General features: G+C 35.9%; 1 long non-coding RNA gene across 2 annotated transcripts in view; it reads left to right on the top strand.

The window, feature by feature from the left end:
* Positions 1 to 18,252, top strand: part of LOC134473849 (uncharacterized) — a 217,981-nt gene extending 199,729 nt beyond the window's left edge. For both annotated transcript variants that reach the window (XR_010044312.1, XR_010044313.1), the window contains one exon: positions 16,077 to 18,252. This is a non-coding gene — a long non-coding RNA (uncharacterized LOC134473849). The remainder of the gene's footprint in view (positions 1 to 16,076) is intronic.
* Positions 18,253 to 18,859: the final 607 nt, after the last annotated feature.

Here is an 18,859-nt window from a genome sequence, read left to right as displayed (position 1 = left end):
GGAAAGATTTTTTTTAAATAACAAGAAATCAGCAAATAACAATTCAACATCTGCAAGACGATGCAAAGCAGAACAACATAAGGTTGATAGGGATAAATGAAAAAGAAGGGGACAACATAAAGGATGTCAAGAGGTTATTTAGAGAAATAATAGCTGAAAATTTCCCAAACATGAGATTGGAAACTGATATCAAGATCAATGAAGCATATAGAACTCCAAATAGCCATAACCAAAATAAATCTATACCCAGACATATAATAATGAACATCCCAGAAATCGAACAAAAGAATAGAATATTAAAAGCTGTCAGAGAGAAAAGACAGATCACCTATAAAAGAAAACCTATCAGAATCACAGCAGACTTCTCAGCACAAAAAATAAAGTCAAGAAGAGCATGAAGTGAAGTATTTCAGATCCTAAAGCAAAATGATTTCCAACCTAGGCTGATGTACCCTGCAAAACTGTCCTTCAAAATCGATGGAGAAATAAGATACTTCCATGACAAAGAACAGCTGAAAAAGTTCATGATCACCAAGCCAACCCTGCAAAGAATACTGAAAGGCAGCCTAGATACATTTAGGAAAAAAACACTAAACAAAGCAGACAATTAAACAGAGCGGAAAGATAAAGATGCAACAGCAAAAAGATAACATGTCAACAACAAACCAATATATAACAGTTCTAACCATTAATGTAAATGGTCTCAATGCACCAATTAAAAGAAACAGACTGGCAGAATGGATCAAGAAACAGAATCCAACCATATGCTGTCTACAAGAAACCCATTTAACCCAAAAGGATACTCACAGACTAAAAGTCAAAGGATGGAAAACAATACTTCATGCAACAGGAACCCAAAAAAAAAAGCAGGGGTAGCTATTCTGTTTGCAGATAATCTGAATTTCAATAATGATCAGAAGGGATAAAGAAGGACACTACATACTGGTTAGGGGAAAACTTCAAGAGGAAGAGATAACTATCTTACACATATATGCACCAAACTCCAGAGCACCCTATTATATAAAACAAGTACTAACAGAAATGAAAAACCAAATTAGCAGTAACACAATTCTAACAGGAGATCTTAACACACCATTGACACCAATGGACAGATCAACCAGACAAAAAATCAACAAAGAAATAAAAGAAATGAATTGCACCTGTGAACAAATGGACTAAATAGACATATACAGAGTATATCACCCAACAACAACAGAATACACATTCTTCTCAGCAGTATATGGGTCATTCTCTAAAATAGACCATATATTAATTCACAGAACATATTTAAATAAATGCAAAAGGGTCAAAATTATCCCTTGCATGCTATCAGACCATAGTGTTATGAAACTAGAAATTAATGATAAAAGATACTGCAAAAATCCCACAAACACATGGAAACTGAATAACACACTCTTGAGTAATCAGTGGGTCACAGAGGAAATTAAAGAAGAAATTAAACAATACCTACAAACAAATGAAAACACAAATACAACTTACCAGAATCTGTGGGATGCAATGAAAGCCGTCCTCAGAGGAAACTTTATTGCACTGAGTTCCCACATTAGGAAAACAGAACGAATACAAATAAATAACCTGATGTTACACCTCAAACATCTAGAAAAAGAAGAGCAAGTCAAGCCCAAAGCCAAAAGAAGAGAAGAAATTATAAAAATCAGAGCAGAAATCAATGCAATAGAGACCAAAAAAAAAAAATCCAAAAAATCAACGAATCAAAGAGCTGGTTCTTTGAAAGAATAAATAAAATCGACAAGCCCCTAGTCAACTTTATTTAAAAAAAGGGAAGAAAAAGCTCAAATTCATGCAATTAGGAGTAAAAGAGGTGAAATTACTACAAACCATATAGAAATACAGAAGATCATCAACACCTACTCCGAAAACCTCTACTCTCAAAAGTTTGATAACACAGAGGAAACAGACAAATTCCTAGAAGCATATGAAGTACCAAAGCTAGGTCATGAAGATGTAAAACTACTGAATAACCCAATTTCTATTAAGGCAATTGAAAATGTAATTAAATCTTTACCTACAAAGAAGAGCCCAGGCCCAGACGGATTCACTGCAGAATTCTATAAGAAATACAAAGATGATCTAATGCCAACATTCCTCAAACTCTTCAATGAAATTGAAAGGGAAACAATCCTTCCTAAATTGTTCCTAGAAGCAAATATTAGTCTAATACCAAAACCTGAGAAGGACCCAGCTGAAAAAGAGAACTACAAACCAATCTCCCTAATGAACACAGATGCAAAAATCCTCAATAAAATATTGGCAAATAGGATGCAGCAAATCATCAAGAAGATTATACACCATGACCAAGTGGGATTCATCCCAGGCCTGCAGGGATGGTTCAACATATGTAAATCAATAAATATAATTCACCATATCAATAAAGCCAAAAGTTAGAATCACATGATCATTTCTATAGATGCAGAAAAAGCCTTTGATAAGGTCCAACATTTATTCATGATAAGAACCTTACAGAAAATTGGAATAGATGGCCTTTACCTCAATACAGTTAAGGCCATCTATGACAAACCAACAGCCAATATCATACTAAATGACCAAAAATTGAAGGCCTTTACTTTTAAATCAGGCACAAGACAAGGATGTCCCTTATCACCACTACTATTTAATATAGTACTGGAAATACTGGCCAGATCAATTAGACAAGAGAGAGAAATAAAAGGCGTAAAGATAGGAAAAGAAGAAGTTAAATTATAATTATTTGCAGATGACATGATACTCTATATAGAAGATCCCCAAACTCCAATGAAAGACTCCTAGATATAATAAATAAATTCAGTAATGTAGCTGGATACAGAATCAATACTCAAAAATCAATAGCATTCCTATACACTAACAACAAAGTCACAGAGAGATAAATAAGACAGGCAACACCCTTCACACTAGCAACCAAAAAATGAAATATTTAGGAATTACTCTCACCAAAGAAGTGAAAGATCCACAGGGAAAATTATAATACACTGAAAAATGAAATTGAAGATGATCTCAGTAAATGGAAAGACATCCCTTGCTCGTAATAGGAAGAATAAATATTGTGAAAATGGCCATTCTCCCTAAACGTTTATACAGATTCAATGCAATCCTGATAAAAATACCATCAACATACCTCACTGACTTGAGAAATCACCCTAAAATTCATCTGGAGCCAGAAGAGACCTAGAATAGCAAGGACAGTTCTAAGCAGCAAAGGCAAGGCAGGAGGTATCACAATCCCTGATTTGAAGTTATACTACAAAGCAACCGTAATAAAATCAACATGGTACTGGAACCAAAACAGAGCCAAAGATCAATGGAATAGATTAGAAGATACAACCACAACTACAAACACACTCAACCACCTTATCTTTGATAGAGGGGCCAAACTTGTTCACTGAAAGAACGACAGTCTCTTTAATAAATGGTGTTGGAAAACTGGCTCTCCATATGCCGTAAACTAAAACTAGACCCATGCCTATCACCATGTACTAAAATAAAATCTAAATGGATCAAAGATCTTAATATTAAAACAGAAACACTGAATCTATTGGAAGACAAATTGGGTAAAAACCTTGAAGACATAGGAGTAGGTAAAGAATTCATGAACAGGACTCAAACCGTACAGGAAATACTTCCCAGAGTCAATAACTTGGATCACCTCTTATTAAAAAGTTTCTGCACGTCAAAAGAAATCTCCAGCATAGTGAAAAGAAAACTCACAAACTGGGAAAAAATCTTAGTGAACTGACCCTCAGACAAAGGACTTCTGTCTAAAACATATAAAGAATTTTAAAAAATCAGACCCCAAAATTCAAAGACCCAATCCAAAAATGGGCATCTGAGATGAATAAACAATTTTCAGATGAAGAAATTCAAACGGCAAATAAATACATGAAAAAATGTCCACCATCACTGGTAATTAGGGAAATGCAAATTAAAACCACACTGAGATTTCATCTCACTCCTGAAAGAATGGCCAAGATCAAGAAAACCATCAACAACAAATTCTGGAGAGGCTGTGGGGAAAAAGGAATGCTCCTACACTGTTGGTAGGAGTGTAGACTAGTATAACCATTGTGGAGGTCAGTCTGAAGATTTCTCAAAAAGCTGGGACTGGAAGCCCATTTGACCCAGCTATTCCACTTCTAGGCATATTCCTAGAAGAACTGAAAGCATCATACCACAGTGATATATGTGCATCATGTTTATACAAGTGCAATTTGTAATAGCCAGATCTTGGAAACAACCTAAGTGTCCATCAACTGAGGAATGGATAAAAAATTGTGGTATTTTGATAGGTCTGCAGAGGAGGAGCTGGGCAGATCTGGGGTGCTCTCACTGGCCTCTCTGCGTGTCTGGAGGACTCTGGATATATGCGCCCAGACTGCTGGAGTTCCCTCAGGCTTCCAGGTGCAGTGAAGGAGAGAGGTGGGTTTGAGGCTTCCACATCAGCCTCCCCATTCCCGGCTTCATTTGGAGACCTGCTGAGCTCCCGATAGGTGGGCTGGCCCACACTACCAGCCTAGCCCAGCCTGTTTAGCTGCCGCGCCTGGCCATAGGTCTGCAGAGGAGGAGCTGGGCAGATCTGGGGTGCCCTCACTGGCCTCTCTGCGTGTCTGGAGGACTCTGGATATCTGCGCCCAGACTGCTGGAGTTCCCTCAGGCTTCCAGGTGCAGTGAAGGAGAGAGGTGGGTTTGAGGCTTCAACATCAGCCTCCCCATTTCCGGCTTCACTTGGAGACCTGCTGAGCTCCCCATAGGTGGGCTGGCCCACACTACCAGCCTAGCCCAGCCTGTTTAGCTGCCGCGCCTGCCCATAGGCCTACAGAGGAGGAGCTGGGCAGATTTGGGGTGCCCTCACCGGCCTCTCTGCGTGTCTGGAGGACTCTGGATATCTGCACCCAGACTGCTGGAGTTCCCTCAGGCTTTCAGGTGCAGTGAAGGGGAGAGGTGGGTTTGAGGCTTCCACATCAGCCTCCCCATTCTGGCTTCACTTGGAGATCTGCTGAGCTCCCGATAGGTGGGCTGGCCCACACTACCAGCCTAGCCCAGCCTGTTTAGCTGCCGCGCCTGGCCATTGGTCTGCAGAGGAGGAGCTGGGCAGATTTGGGGTGCCTGCATCGGCCTCTCCATGTGTCTGGAGGACTGTGGATATCTCTGCAACCAGGGAGGGTCCACAGGTTCCTGAAGCACTGCGGCCTGTGGTGAGTACCCTAACCCGGCTGTGATTGAAGAACTGTGGAGCTTCCAAGGGGCAGGTGGGCGCACAGTGTCCCTGAGGCCCAGCTTGTCTGGAACTGCGGAGTTCTGAGCAGGAAGAGGAGGGCCACTGGTTCTGTAGGCCTAATGGCTTGGGGTAGCGCAGCGCCAGAGTCTCAGTAGCTCCAAACATAGAAGGGGATTTTCAACAGATCCTGAGGAAGCTTTCAAATAACACTTGAAACACAGAAATATAGGAAAATGACAAAACGAAAGACCAAATTACAACCTCAAACCTCCAGCCCATCTCAAGAAACCCTAGGAGCGATGTATATAGAAGAAAATATATCCCACCCACCTCATATATCGGACACAATAGCCACTGAAATTGACAAGCAACTCCAGGAAGCTTTAAAGAAATTCAAACTCGAAATAATCTCCCAGATAAAAGAAGAAATGATAAAAGAAATGAAAGAGATTCTAAATATATCTAAAGAAAACACAGATAAAAAATTGGAGGAACTAAACAAAAAGATAGAATCCCTAGACGAGCAATATAAGAAACAAACAGAATACATAATGCAGATGCACAGAGATATACAGGAAATAAAAAACTCCACTGAAAGTTGTAAAAACCACCTTAATGAAAGTGAAGATAGAATTTCAGACCTTGAAGACAGGATTGCAGCTAGTGAACAGGAAAGGAAAGATCTTTTGAAAATAACAAGGAACCAGGAAACAACAATTCAACAACTGCAAGACGATGCAAAGAAGAATAACATAAGAATGATAGGGATTAATGAAAGAGAGGGAGACAACATGAAGGATGTCAGGAGGATATTTAGAGAAGTAATAGCTGAAAATTTCCCAAGCATGAGATCAGAAACTGACATCAGGATCAGTGAAGCATATAGAACTCCAAACAGTCATAACCAAAATAAAACTACACCCAGACATATAATAATCACCATCCCAGAAATCCAACACAAGAATAGATTATTAAAAGCTGTCAGAGAGAAAAGACAAATCACTTATAAAGGAAAACCTATCAGAATCACAGCAGACTTCAAAGCACAAACGATAAAGTCAAGAAGAGCATGGAGTGAAGTATTCCAGATCCTAAAGCAAAACGATTTCCAACCAAGACTGATATATCCTGCAAAACTATCATTCAAAATAGATGGTGCAATACGATACTTCCATGACAAAGAACAGCTGAAGAACTTCATGAACACCAAACCAACCCTGCAAAAAGTATTGAAAGACAGTTTAGATACACAAAGGAAAAAAGCACTAAGCAAAGCAAATAATTAAACAGAACAGAAAGATAAAGATGCAACAGCAGAGAGATAACATTCCTACAATTAACCAGCATTTAACAGTAATAACCATTAATGTAAATGGTCTCAATGCACCAATCAAAAGAAACAGACTAGCAGAATGGATCAAGAAACAAAATCCGACCATATGCTGTTTACAGGAAACCCATCTAACCCAGAAGGATACTCACAGACTGAAAGTCAAAGGATGGAAAACAATTCTTCATGCAGCAGGAATCCAAAAAAAGTCAGGAGTAGCCATTCTGTTTGCAGACAACGTGAACTTTAAACCAACAATGACCATAAAGGATAAAGAAGGTCACTACATACTTGTAAGGGGAAAACTCCAAGAGGAAGAGATAACTATCTTAAATATATATGCACCAAACTCCAGAGCGCCCAGTTATATAAAACAATTATTAACAGAAATGAAAACTCAAATTATCAGTAACACAATTGTAACAGGAGACCTTAATACGCCATTGACACCAAGGGACAGATCGACCAGACAGAAAATGAATAAAGAAATAACAGAACTGAATCATACCTGTGAACAAATGGGTTTGATAGACATATACAGAATGTTCCACCCAACAACATCAGAATACACATTCTTCTCAGCAGTACATGGATCATTTTCGAAAATAGACCATATATTAGCTCACAGAACATATTTAAGCAAATGCAAAAGAGTTGAAATCATCCCTTGCATATTATCGGATCACAGCGCTCTGAAATTAGAAATTAATGACAAAGGATACTGCAAAAATTCCGCAAACACATGGAAACTAAATAACACACTCTTGAGTAATCAGTGGGTCACAGAAGAAATTAAAGAAGAAATTAAACAATACCTAAAAGAAAATGAAAATGCAGATACAACTTACCGGAATCTGTGGGATGCAATGAAAGCCGTTCTGAGAGGAAAATTTATTGCACTGAGATCCCACATCAGGAAAACAGAACGAATACAAATAAATAACTTGATGCTACACCTCAAACAGCTAGAAAAAGAAGAGCAAGTCAAGCCCAAAGCCAAAAGAAGAGAGGAAATTATAAAAATCAGAGCAGAAATCAATGCAATAGAGACTAAGAAAACAATCCAAAGAATCAACGAATCAAAGAGTTGGTTCTTTGAAAGAATAAATAAAATCGATAAGCCCCTAGCCAACCTTATTTAAAAAAGGAAAGAAAAAGCTCAAATTCATGCAATAAGAAATGAAAAAGGAGAAATCACTACAGACCCAATAGAAATACAGAGGATCATCAATACCTATTTCGAAAACCTCTACTCTCAAAGGTTTGATAACACAGAAGAAATAGACAGATTCTTAGAAGCATATGAAGTACCAAAGCTAGATCAAGAGGATATAAAACTGTTGAATAGCCCAATCTCTGCTAATGAAATTGAGAATGTAATTGGGTCCTTGCCCACCAAGAAGAGCCCAGGCCCAGATGGATTCACTGCAGAATTCTACAAGAAATATAAAGAAGACCTAAAGCCGACACTCCTCAAACTATTCAATGAAATTGAAAGGGAAGCAATCCTTCCTAAGTCATTCCTGGAAGCAAATATTACTCTAGTACCAAAACCTGAGAAAGACCCAACTATAAAAGAGAACTATAGACCGATCTCCCTAATGAACACAGATGCAAAAATCCTCAATAAAATATTGGCAAATAGGATCCAGCAAATCATCAAGAAGATTATACACCATGCCCAAGTGGGATTCATCCCAGGAATGCAAGGATGGTTCAACATACGCAAATCAATAAATGTAATCCACCATATCAATAAAGCCAAAAATAACAATCACATGATCATCTCTATAGATGCAGAAAAAGCCTTCGATAAGGTCCAACACTTATTCATGATAAGAACTTTACAGAAAATTGGAATAAATGGTCTTTACCTCAATATAATAAAGGCCATTTATGACAAACCAACAGCCAGCATCATACTAAATGGCCAAAAATTGAAAGCCTTTACTTTAAAATCGGGTACAAGACAAGGATGTCCTTTATCACCACTCCTATTTAATATAGTACTGGAAGTACTAGCCAGAGCAATTATGCAAGAAAGAGAAATAAAAGGGGTAAAGATAGGAAAAGAAGAAGTTAAATTATCATTGTTTGCAGATGACATGATACTCTACATAGAAGACCCCCTAAACTCCATTGAAATACTCTTAGATACAATAAATAAATTCAGTAATGTGGCTGGATACAAAATCAATACTCAGAAATCAATAGCATTCCTATACACGAACAACAAAATTACAGAGAGGGAAATAAGAGAAACTGGACTATTCACATTAGCAAGCAAAAAAATGAAATATTTAGGAATTACTCTTATGAAAGAAGTGAAAGACTTATACAGTGAAAATTATAATACACTGAAAAAGGAAATTGAAGATGATCTCAGAAAATGGAAAGACATCCCTTGCTCATGGATAGGAAGAAGAAACATTGTGAAAATGGCCATTCTCCCAAAACTGTTATACAGATTCAATGCAATCCCAATAGAAATACCATCAACATACCTTATAGATCTAGAGAAATCACTCCTAAATTTCATCTGGAACCAGAAGAGACCTAGAATCGCAAAGGCAATTCTAAGCAGCAAAGACAAAGCAGGAGGCATCACAATCCCTGACTTGAAGTTATACTACAAAGCAACAGTAGTAAAATCAACATGGTATTGGAATCAAAACAGAGCTGAAGATCAGTGGAATAGATTAGAAGATACAACCACAACTACGAACACACTCAACCACCTTATTTTTGATAAAGGAGCCAAGCAGGTTCACTGGAAGAACGACAGTCTCTTTAATAAATGGTGCTGGAAAAACTGGCTCTCCATTTGCCGAAAACTAAAGCTAGACCCATGTCTATCACCATGTACTAAATTAAAATCTAAATGGGTCAAAGATCTGAATATTAAAACAGAAACACTAAATCTATTGGAAGACAAAATAGGTAGAAACCTTGGAGACATAGGAGTAGGTAAAGAATTCATGAACAGGACTCAAACCGCACGGGAAATACTTCCCAGAATCAATAACTGGGACCACTTCTTATTAAAAAGTTTCTGCATGTCAAAAGAAATCTCCAGCATAGTGAAAAGAAAACCCACAAACTGGGAAAAGATTTTAGTGAACTCTCTCTCAGACAAGGGCCTCTTGTCTAAAACATATAAAGAATTAAAGAAACTCAGACCTCCAAAATTCAAAGATCCAATCCAAAAATGGGCATCTGAGATGAATATGCAATTCTCAGATGAAGAAATGCAAATGGCAAATAAATACATGAAAAAATGCTCATCATCATTGGTCATTAGAGAAATGCAAATTAAAACCACACCGAGATACCATCTCACTCCTGAAAGAATGGCCAGGATCAAGAAAACCGACAACAAATGCTGGAGAGGCTGTGGGGAAAAAGGAACTCTCCTGCACTGCTGGTGGGAGTGTAGACTGGTACAGCCTTTGTGGAGATCTGTCTGGAGATTTCTCAAAAAGTTGGGACTGGAAATCCCATTTATTCCAGCTATTCCACTTCTAGGCATATTCCCAGAAGAACTGAAAGCATCATACCACAGTGATATATGTGCACCTATGTTTATAGCAGCACAATTTGTAATCGCCAGATCTTGGAAACAACCCAAGTGCCCATCAACTGAGGAATGGATAAAAAAGTTGTGGTATTTCTATACAATGGAGTATTATTCAGCTATAAAGAAGGATCACATTGAGATATTTATCAATAAATGGGCGCAGCTTGAGACCATACTCATTAGTGAAATAAATCAATCTCGCATGTGTGAATACCAAATAGTTTCCCTAATGTAAATAATGATTCAAATATATAAAAATATGTGGTAATCATGATTCCCCATTAGGTGGCCTTGAAGCCTTATAAAGTTTTCACTCATTAATTAGAAAGGCTTTATTCTGGGCTTCTTGATATGAAAATATTTGAAGCTAGAGTATATGAAGTTTTATCCAAATATTTCAAGGAAAAAAGACACTACGGTAACTACTATTAAGTCAGGTTATAAGGTGGTGAAGTACTAGGTTGTTGAAACAGTCATGCTGTGACCTCTATTGTTATATTGTTATGTCCTGTTTTATCTCAATCTCCCCCTTATTGTTTCAAAAAAATTATTTAGTCATTTCTTATGTTTGTCTTAATTAAAGAAAAAATTCAAAAAAATTAGGATATATAAATAGTAACTCTTTTCGATTTCCTATTAACTTGTTTTGAAGTCCTGTAGTACTCCCACGATCTTGTTTTGACTGATTAGACTCTGTTCCATTCTATATGATAGTATCAAGTTTGAAGACATAGGCAACTACTTTGAAGACAATAAGATTCACTAAGATACCCATTCTGGTTTGACTATTGTCTTCTTTGGAAGTCCTGTAATGTTTACAATGCCTAAGTTTTATTGGTCTTGTTCTCTACTGTTTTGTCCAACTTTATAATATCTAATAAGATAGACAATTCTTTTTAAGGAAACAAGGGACAACGTTGATAACCATTGTTGATAAACTTGTACTCTGTTCTACACCATGTGCTATGTCTATCCTTGGTATTGACTGACAGCTTTGTTTTGCCATATTTGACTGTATTCTTCCCCCCCCCAAAGAAAGTAATAAGCACTAAGGAGTAATAAAATCCAAGATGTGTAAATTTTGTTGTAAAAAAGAGAGGGAAAAAAAAAGAAAAAGAGCTCTAACGGATATAACAGCAAGTGTGTTTGGGGGTGTTAAATAGCTGACTTTATCAATTTTTTGGAACATTGAACACAGCTGTTTGCAGTCTCCCTGTTTGAATGTCCACCTTGTGTTCTTTGATACTGTGATTTGAGGAACAATTTTCAAGATGATAGTGTGTAATCTACTAGCAGGTGATTTCTTACTGTTATGTTTTTTTGTTTTGTTTTGTTTTTTGTAGTTCTGTATTGCGTGTACCCTTACGCCGCTTTGGTTTGTTTTGTGTTTTTCTCTTTTTCCTCTTAAATAAAAAAAAAATTGTGGTATTTTTATACAATGGAGTACGACTTAGCTGTAGAGAATGATCACATTGAGATATTTATAAATAAATGGACACAGCTTGAGGCCATACTCATAAGCAAAATAAATCAAACTTACATATATAAATACCAAATAGTTTCCCTAGTGTAAGAAATGGTAAGAATACATAAAAATAGGTGGTAATCATGATCCCCCATTATATTGCTTTGAAGCCTTATAATGTTTTCATTCATTTATTGGAATGCTTTTATTCTGGGTTGTTTGATTTTATTGTTTGTGATGTTATGAACAGTTATTTTGAAGAAAACAAGACATTATAATAGCTAGTGCTGATTTAATATCATCTTGTTTGAAGTCCCATCAAGCTGTGGTACACCTGTTTCCACTGGTTTTAACATGTGGTATCTTACTATATTTTACTGTATGTGATAGTATAAACAAAATTTTTATAGGCAAGGAGATAATATAGAAACCATTGTTCATTTTCTGTTAACTGGTTCTAAATTCCCTGTAATTTCTTCATTCTCTTGAATAGCTTCAGACTGACTTGATATGCTTGATGCTATAGTATATGAAGTTATAGTATATGAAGTTATACTCAAATAATTCACTATGGTGACTACTATTATGTTAGATTATCTGGGGTGAAACACAATGATGCTTAAATAGTTCGGTTCTGACCTGTGTTGTTCTAATACAATGTCCTCTTTTACCTCAATCCCACCCTTTTTTAAAATTAATCTATTTTTTCTTACATTTTTTTTCAATTAAGGGAAAACTAAATTTTAAAATAGTGGGATATATTATAGTAACTTTTTTGTTTTCCTATTAACCTGATATGATCCCCAGTATTGCTCTCCCCATCTTGTTCTGTCAGATTTTGCTATATTCTATTTTGTTTGATACTAACAAGTTTGAGGGTATAGGCAACCACTTTGAAGGCAATAAGATTCACTAAGATGCCCATTATGGTTTGACTATTATCTTCTTTTGAAATCCTGTAAGGTCTCCAGTGTATTTTATTGGTCTTGTTCTGTACTGTTTTGATGAATTCTATTATACCTGATGATATAGGCAACTTTAAAAAAAATAGCAAGAGGCACAATGGTAACCATTTTAGATTACCTGATACTCTATTTTTCCATCACGTACTATGCTTATCCTTTTGTTCTAACTGACTGTTTTGTTTAGCCACGTTAGGTTTTATTCTCTCCAAAAAAAAAAAATAGTAAGAATTTTGGGAGTAAAAAAACCCAAAAGTGTAATTGTTATTAAAAAGAAAGGAAAGGAAGGTGGTCTAAGGGATATAACTACATGTATGTTTGAGTGTGTAGGATGGAAATCCATATTACTGAACTTTTGTTGGATCATTGATCAGCACTGTCTGCAATCTCATTGTATGAATGTTCACTTTACATGCTTTAATTTTATAATTTGGACAATTATTTCAAAGATGACAATATGTAACCTATTAACTAGTGATATCTTACTGTATTTTGTCCTTGAAATTCTGTATTATTTGTACCCTTTTACTGCTTTTTAAATTTTATTTCCTTTCTTTTTTTCTCTTTAAATAAAAAAAAATGATCAAATAATTTTAGAAGAAAAATATTGTATTAATGCATAAATTTCTGGGTAGAGGAAATTGATAAATCATTTAATCTTTCTTCTTTATCTCTCAATCTCCAATTTATAGAACTGAAATTTCACGCCCAGAAAATGTTCCTGATTTACTAATTAATGCTAGATACCCAAATGTCTGAAACTCAAGTCTGTTTATTTTCTTTATACCAACTAGCATTTACTAAATAAAAGTTTAATGCAAATTTCCATACCCAGCATGAAACCAAACTAAATAAATTAGAATTTTTCAATAAAGTGAATTTTTTGGTGTCTCAATTATTTTTCTCATTGCAGAGACAAAATATACAATACCCAAAGTTGAAAGAAAAAGGGTTGGGCTGGGGATTTAGCTCAGCGGCATAAGCGCCTGCCTTGCAAGCAGGCAGTCGTGAGTTCAATCCCTGGTACCGATAAAAAGGAAAAAGACAAAAAAAAAAAAAAAAAAAAAAAAAAAGAAATGGAAAGAAAAAGGGTTTATTTAGCTCACAGTTTGTGATTTAGTAATCACACATCCTTAATCCCAGCATGACACACACTAGATTCAGCCACTTCTGAGAAACTGGCTTGAGGCATTGGGGAGCTGTCTAAACACAAACCATAACATGTGGCTTACCTACAATTAGGACAAACTTGACATTAAAAATATAGATTTACTGTCCTCCCCAACATTCTTAACCAAAAGCCACAAAATATTATATTCATGGTCAACTGCAAGTTAGAAAAATTTATGTTTTAATTTTTATGAAAACTGAGATTTCACCTATAATAATAGCCAGGAAAATTCAATTCAGGATGACAAATTCTAATAGTGTTTTACCATGCTTTTTAAAAAGTATTTATAGCAAGTACACTTCTTATGAAACCTCATACCCTTCTGCATGCATACAGATTTGCCATTTGGGCTACTCAGAAGCTGGTAGGCTCAAATTCCTATAGAAATATAGGGAATATAACTCTGGCTCTTGATCAAAAACATATTCTCAACACTCTTGTAAAAAGGCAAAATACGAAAAACAAACAATCTTCCCAGTCACTGTGCTTGTTACTACCTTATTTTTAATTCCATATGTCAAATGAAATCCTGGAAAGGTCAGATATAATACTGGAAATTACTAGAGGTAGAAAAAAAGCTGTATATTTGGCTGATAATAAAAGTAGCTAACTAAATGCCCCTTTTCCTTCTTTAATTTTCTAGTAGATATTCGCCTGTAGGTAAAGGTGTACATTACAAATAAAAGCAATTGAATATCTATGTATCTATTTTTTAGTTTGTGTCTGCCAAGCCAATTTAAAAATGAAATATCCAACTATGTTTCATCTTATTACCTCCAGTGAAAACGGATAAAAACAGTAAAAGATACATCTTGCTTTACAAGATCTACTAAAGCAGTAACATCACAATCTCGTTTTTGTTCAAAGGAAAATCTGAGGTCAATCTTGTGTCATACCAAAATGTATGTTAAATAAAAAAGTAATTACCAGAGAAACAGACTTTTTATTTTCCTTGTGATATTTTGCTTAACATGCTGTATTACATTGTTAAAAATAAATGTTTTATTAATGAACAGTGAATTAAAGTCTAGGTCATTCTAAATGCAAGTAAAGTTTAACTGCAATATTCATTATCAAGCTTCATGCTAAGGAATTACTAAAATTGTTTAATTTTGATACATGTACAGGCTATGCCTCACTCTCAGTCTTACAGAACATTTTAGAGATGGATGGGGTTTTGATAGATGGGTTCAATTTTAACACAAATGGCTTCCACTAATAGGATGAGTAAATAGTTTTATTTCTTGAAAATACTGGTGCTTATCAATTATGAGTTGGGGAAAAGGAGGGTTTTAAAAATGAAATTTGTCTGGAAGTAATTTCACTTCTGTTGGTCATTTTACAATTCCAGATAAAAATGATCAGCTATTTAATTTCCATGCAACCAGTGATGGCTTTACAATGTATTTTCAAAATTTGGCCACAACCAATCCTATTGCCTCTGATTTAAAGGTTAAAAATAGCTTTGTGCAGGCTGCCACTGGCTGGGGGTACAGCCATATCCCAGCCCCTTCGGGAACTCAGGCTGGCAAACAAGAGCCAATCCCCCTAACCCCCACCCTCATAAGTGACTAGCTGATTGATAGAAACACAGGCTGTGATGATAGTTATTGAGGTGAAATGCAATTTGATGCTTGTGTTGTTTTGGTGTTTCACTGACCTTGCAGGTATAGGATCAGTGGTCTGATCATCTATTCAGAGGATGGCAGTAAGCAGCATAGCATGTAGGAGGATCTCCTTCTGAAGGTGATAGCCATTGTTAATTCCCTTAGTCTTGTTTTGAAGTCCTGTATCATTTGCATGGTTTTGTTGGGTTACAGTTTGTTCTGTTTTGTTTCATTTGATTTTGTTTTATCCAATGGCAAGATCATCTATTTCAAAGATAGAAAGATGTATCATGGTAGCCATTTTGGATTTACTATTGTCTTATTTTGAAGTGTTTTATTGATTCATTGTTTTGTCTTTGTTATTTCTATTGTTTGATTTTCACTATGTTTAAGGGTAACTGCAGCTATTTTGAGGACAGAAAGAGGCATTATGGTAAATATTGTTGATGTCATATTATTTTGAAGTCCTGTGTCACTTACACTAATTTGTCTTGATTAGTTTTATTTTCCCTGGTTTTATCCTCTTTAAAATAAAAAAATAAGGTAAGAGTGCCTTTTAGAACTGCTGAAATCATAGTTTACATAAACTAGAGCCTGTGATAGTACAAAACCACTGTTTGGTAGCCAACTCTTCTCTGATTCTGATCCAGGTATTTGTCACAACTGTCCTGGTATATTTTGTTCACCACGCATCTTCACTTTGTCTTTTTCAGATCCTGGCTAGATTGGAATATTTTGACCAGAGTTGGAGAATAGAGTTTCGCTGTGTTTCTTAGAGATCTTCACACCAGAACCAGTATTTGCCAACTAGGAGTCAAGGACTATGGCAGACAGAGGGCCAGAGATGCAAGAGAGATGCAACAGCCTAAAGAGACGGAACAGACGATGTTCTATGCCAATATGTGAATGCTAGTAAGAAGGTAAGATTAATAATGACTGAAACAAAAAGGATGTGGAAAGGTCACCTGGTTTTCCATTCTTCCCGTAAAACCCTGTTTAAATTATGTGCTATAATTTTTCCTCTTATTGACTCAGGAAAATATTGTAATTATTAATAATTGTTTTTGTAAAATACTACTGAAAGGAATATGAGTTAAAGGATATACAACACTACTAGTACTTATTTCCTTGACAAATGATCCCCTCTAAGTGTGGAATTGGCTCACAAATCCTTAACAGATCATGCCATGAAACCACTCTGATGTGATTATACTAGCAAGTGTAAGAAAGCCTACCATTTCCAACGTCAATGAAATACGGGGATTAGGATTCTATAAAGCTCCAGTTTCACAAAAGTATAAACAGCAAAGTAGATAAACTGGACTTCATTAACATAAAAAAAACCTTGTGGTTCAAAGGACACTATGGAGAAAGTAAAAATAAAGAAGTAATATTTAAAAATCAAATATCTGAAAACATACTAAAATTTTAAACTAACATAAAATGAGCTGTTAAAAAATCAACAATAAGCCAGCCATTGCGACACTTGCTATAATCCCAGCATTCAAGAGCCTGAAACAAAAAGACCAGGAGTTCTAAGCCAGTTCAGGCCAGCCTAAAAACTCAACAGTATAAAGTCAACCCATTTTTTTAACTGAGAAGATAGTTTATCAAAATGTATTTTGCACAGAATACACGTGTCATTAATAAGCACATAAAAAGATGCCCAACATTATCTACTATGATTATGTTCCTCCAAACTTTAGGCTAAAATTTAACCTCCAGGGTCATAGCATAAAGAGGAGAAATGCTAAGGAAGTGAATAGACTACAATGGCTTTTCCCTAAAAAACGAGCCTGGTACCCTTATAAAAGAGATGAGAGAGCCTATACTATCTTTTACTAATAAAAGCACGGTAATAAGGCGTCTTCAACATCTCCGAAGCAGTGTGCAAGCCCTCACTGGACATCAAATCTACCTGGCCCTAGTTTTGTACTTCCCAACCTCCAAATCTTTGAGAAGTTTCTACTCTTTATAATTACCAGTGTCTGAAGGCACAAACAGTGTAAGACCTTCTCCACTAGGTGAATGTGACGAGACAATACTGCATTACCTACGTGGAAGACTACAATAAAAAAAGATAATATTTTTGTAAAAATGTGGAGAAATTAGGATATTTACACACCAATAATAGGAATGTAAATGATGCAGTCACATTAGAAAATAGTCCTTCCATTCCTATAAGGGTTAAAAATTGAAGTAACACATGATCCACCAACCACACTTACAATATAAGTACACTTACAGCCAAAAAAGTGAAAAGCTGTATCTGTACCAATAAAATGCACATGAGTGGTCAGGGCAGCATTACCTGTAGTAGCCAGAAAGTGGAAGTAACAAAGGCCCAAAACTATTGAACGAATAAGTAGAAAACGATATCCATACTATGACATAACATTCAGCAGTAAAAAGAAATGAAGTACACCTGAGCATTTATAAATGGTAGGTGCTGCGAGTAACATGAACCTGGAAAACATTAGTCTGCTCAAAGGAAAGCCAACAACAAAGGAAGAAATACACATAATCTCATCTTTATGAAATGTCCACAATATACAGATTCACAGTACCTTAGTAGTTGCCTAGAGATACAGGGACAGAGAAATGGGGAAGAGGGATGAGAGCTAATGGATGTGATATTTTTCCTTGAGCTGATGAACATATTCTAAAACTGATTGTGGTGACGGTGGTACAACCCCTTGAATATGCCAAAAGCCATGGAACTGAACATTTTAAGTGATGAATTATTTCTATGGTATGTAAGTTAAGTCTCCATAAACCTTTTACCAAAAAAATTAATAAGAATCTAGTCTGAATGTCCACTTTCATCTGCAACAAAATTAGTAATGGTTAAGCACGCTGATTATCTAGGCAAGGACTCTGTATACTAGTTGAAACACTCAGAACTTGACAGAGGCATATATATATATATATATATATATATATATATGCACATAGATATGTATTCAAATATATATATATGCACATATATTTATTATACCAAGTATCCTGAGCCAGTATTCAACAGGTTGAATATTCTCTCTCATTCCAGTCAATCACAGCCAGTTTTCCAACAGCCTCCCTAAGGGTTTTATGAGCAGGATCAATTAGGCAGTATTACTTTATTGAATTGTTAAGGGCCACCAACAGCTTGGTGAATTACACAGTTCTCACATCAGTGCATGAGTGATAGTTGGCAGTAAGACAATCACAGTAACAAAAGCACCCAATGTACAAATCACAGAAATAGAAGAGTCTGACTATCTAAAGTAATTGGAAAATCATTATGAGAAAATATAAGAATACACCAATTTCTGAATATTTTGCATGTAGAAGTGAATTAAAAACCCAGTAGGAATTCAGAAGTTTGCCCTCATTTTCCTCTTCCCAATGCACCTAAAAGTATCAGTTGAAGACTTACAGGTTTTAATAACGCTTTATGGAAATTATCCCTAATGGAACTCTAAACACAAGTGCATGTACATTTCTTATGCTCTAC

This window comes from Cavia porcellus, unplaced genomic scaffold (genome assembly GCF_034190915.1).
Source record: "Cavia porcellus strain 051 isolate PalLab524CR breed Dunkin Hartley unplaced genomic scaffold, mCavPor4.1 scaffold_28, whole genome shotgun sequence".
In the NCBI taxonomy this organism is placed as follows: domain Eukaryota; kingdom Metazoa; phylum Chordata; class Mammalia; order Rodentia; family Caviidae; genus Cavia; species Cavia porcellus.
The sequence above is the reverse complement of the archived record's forward strand: the minus strand, read 5'-3'. Positions and strand labels throughout refer to the sequence as shown.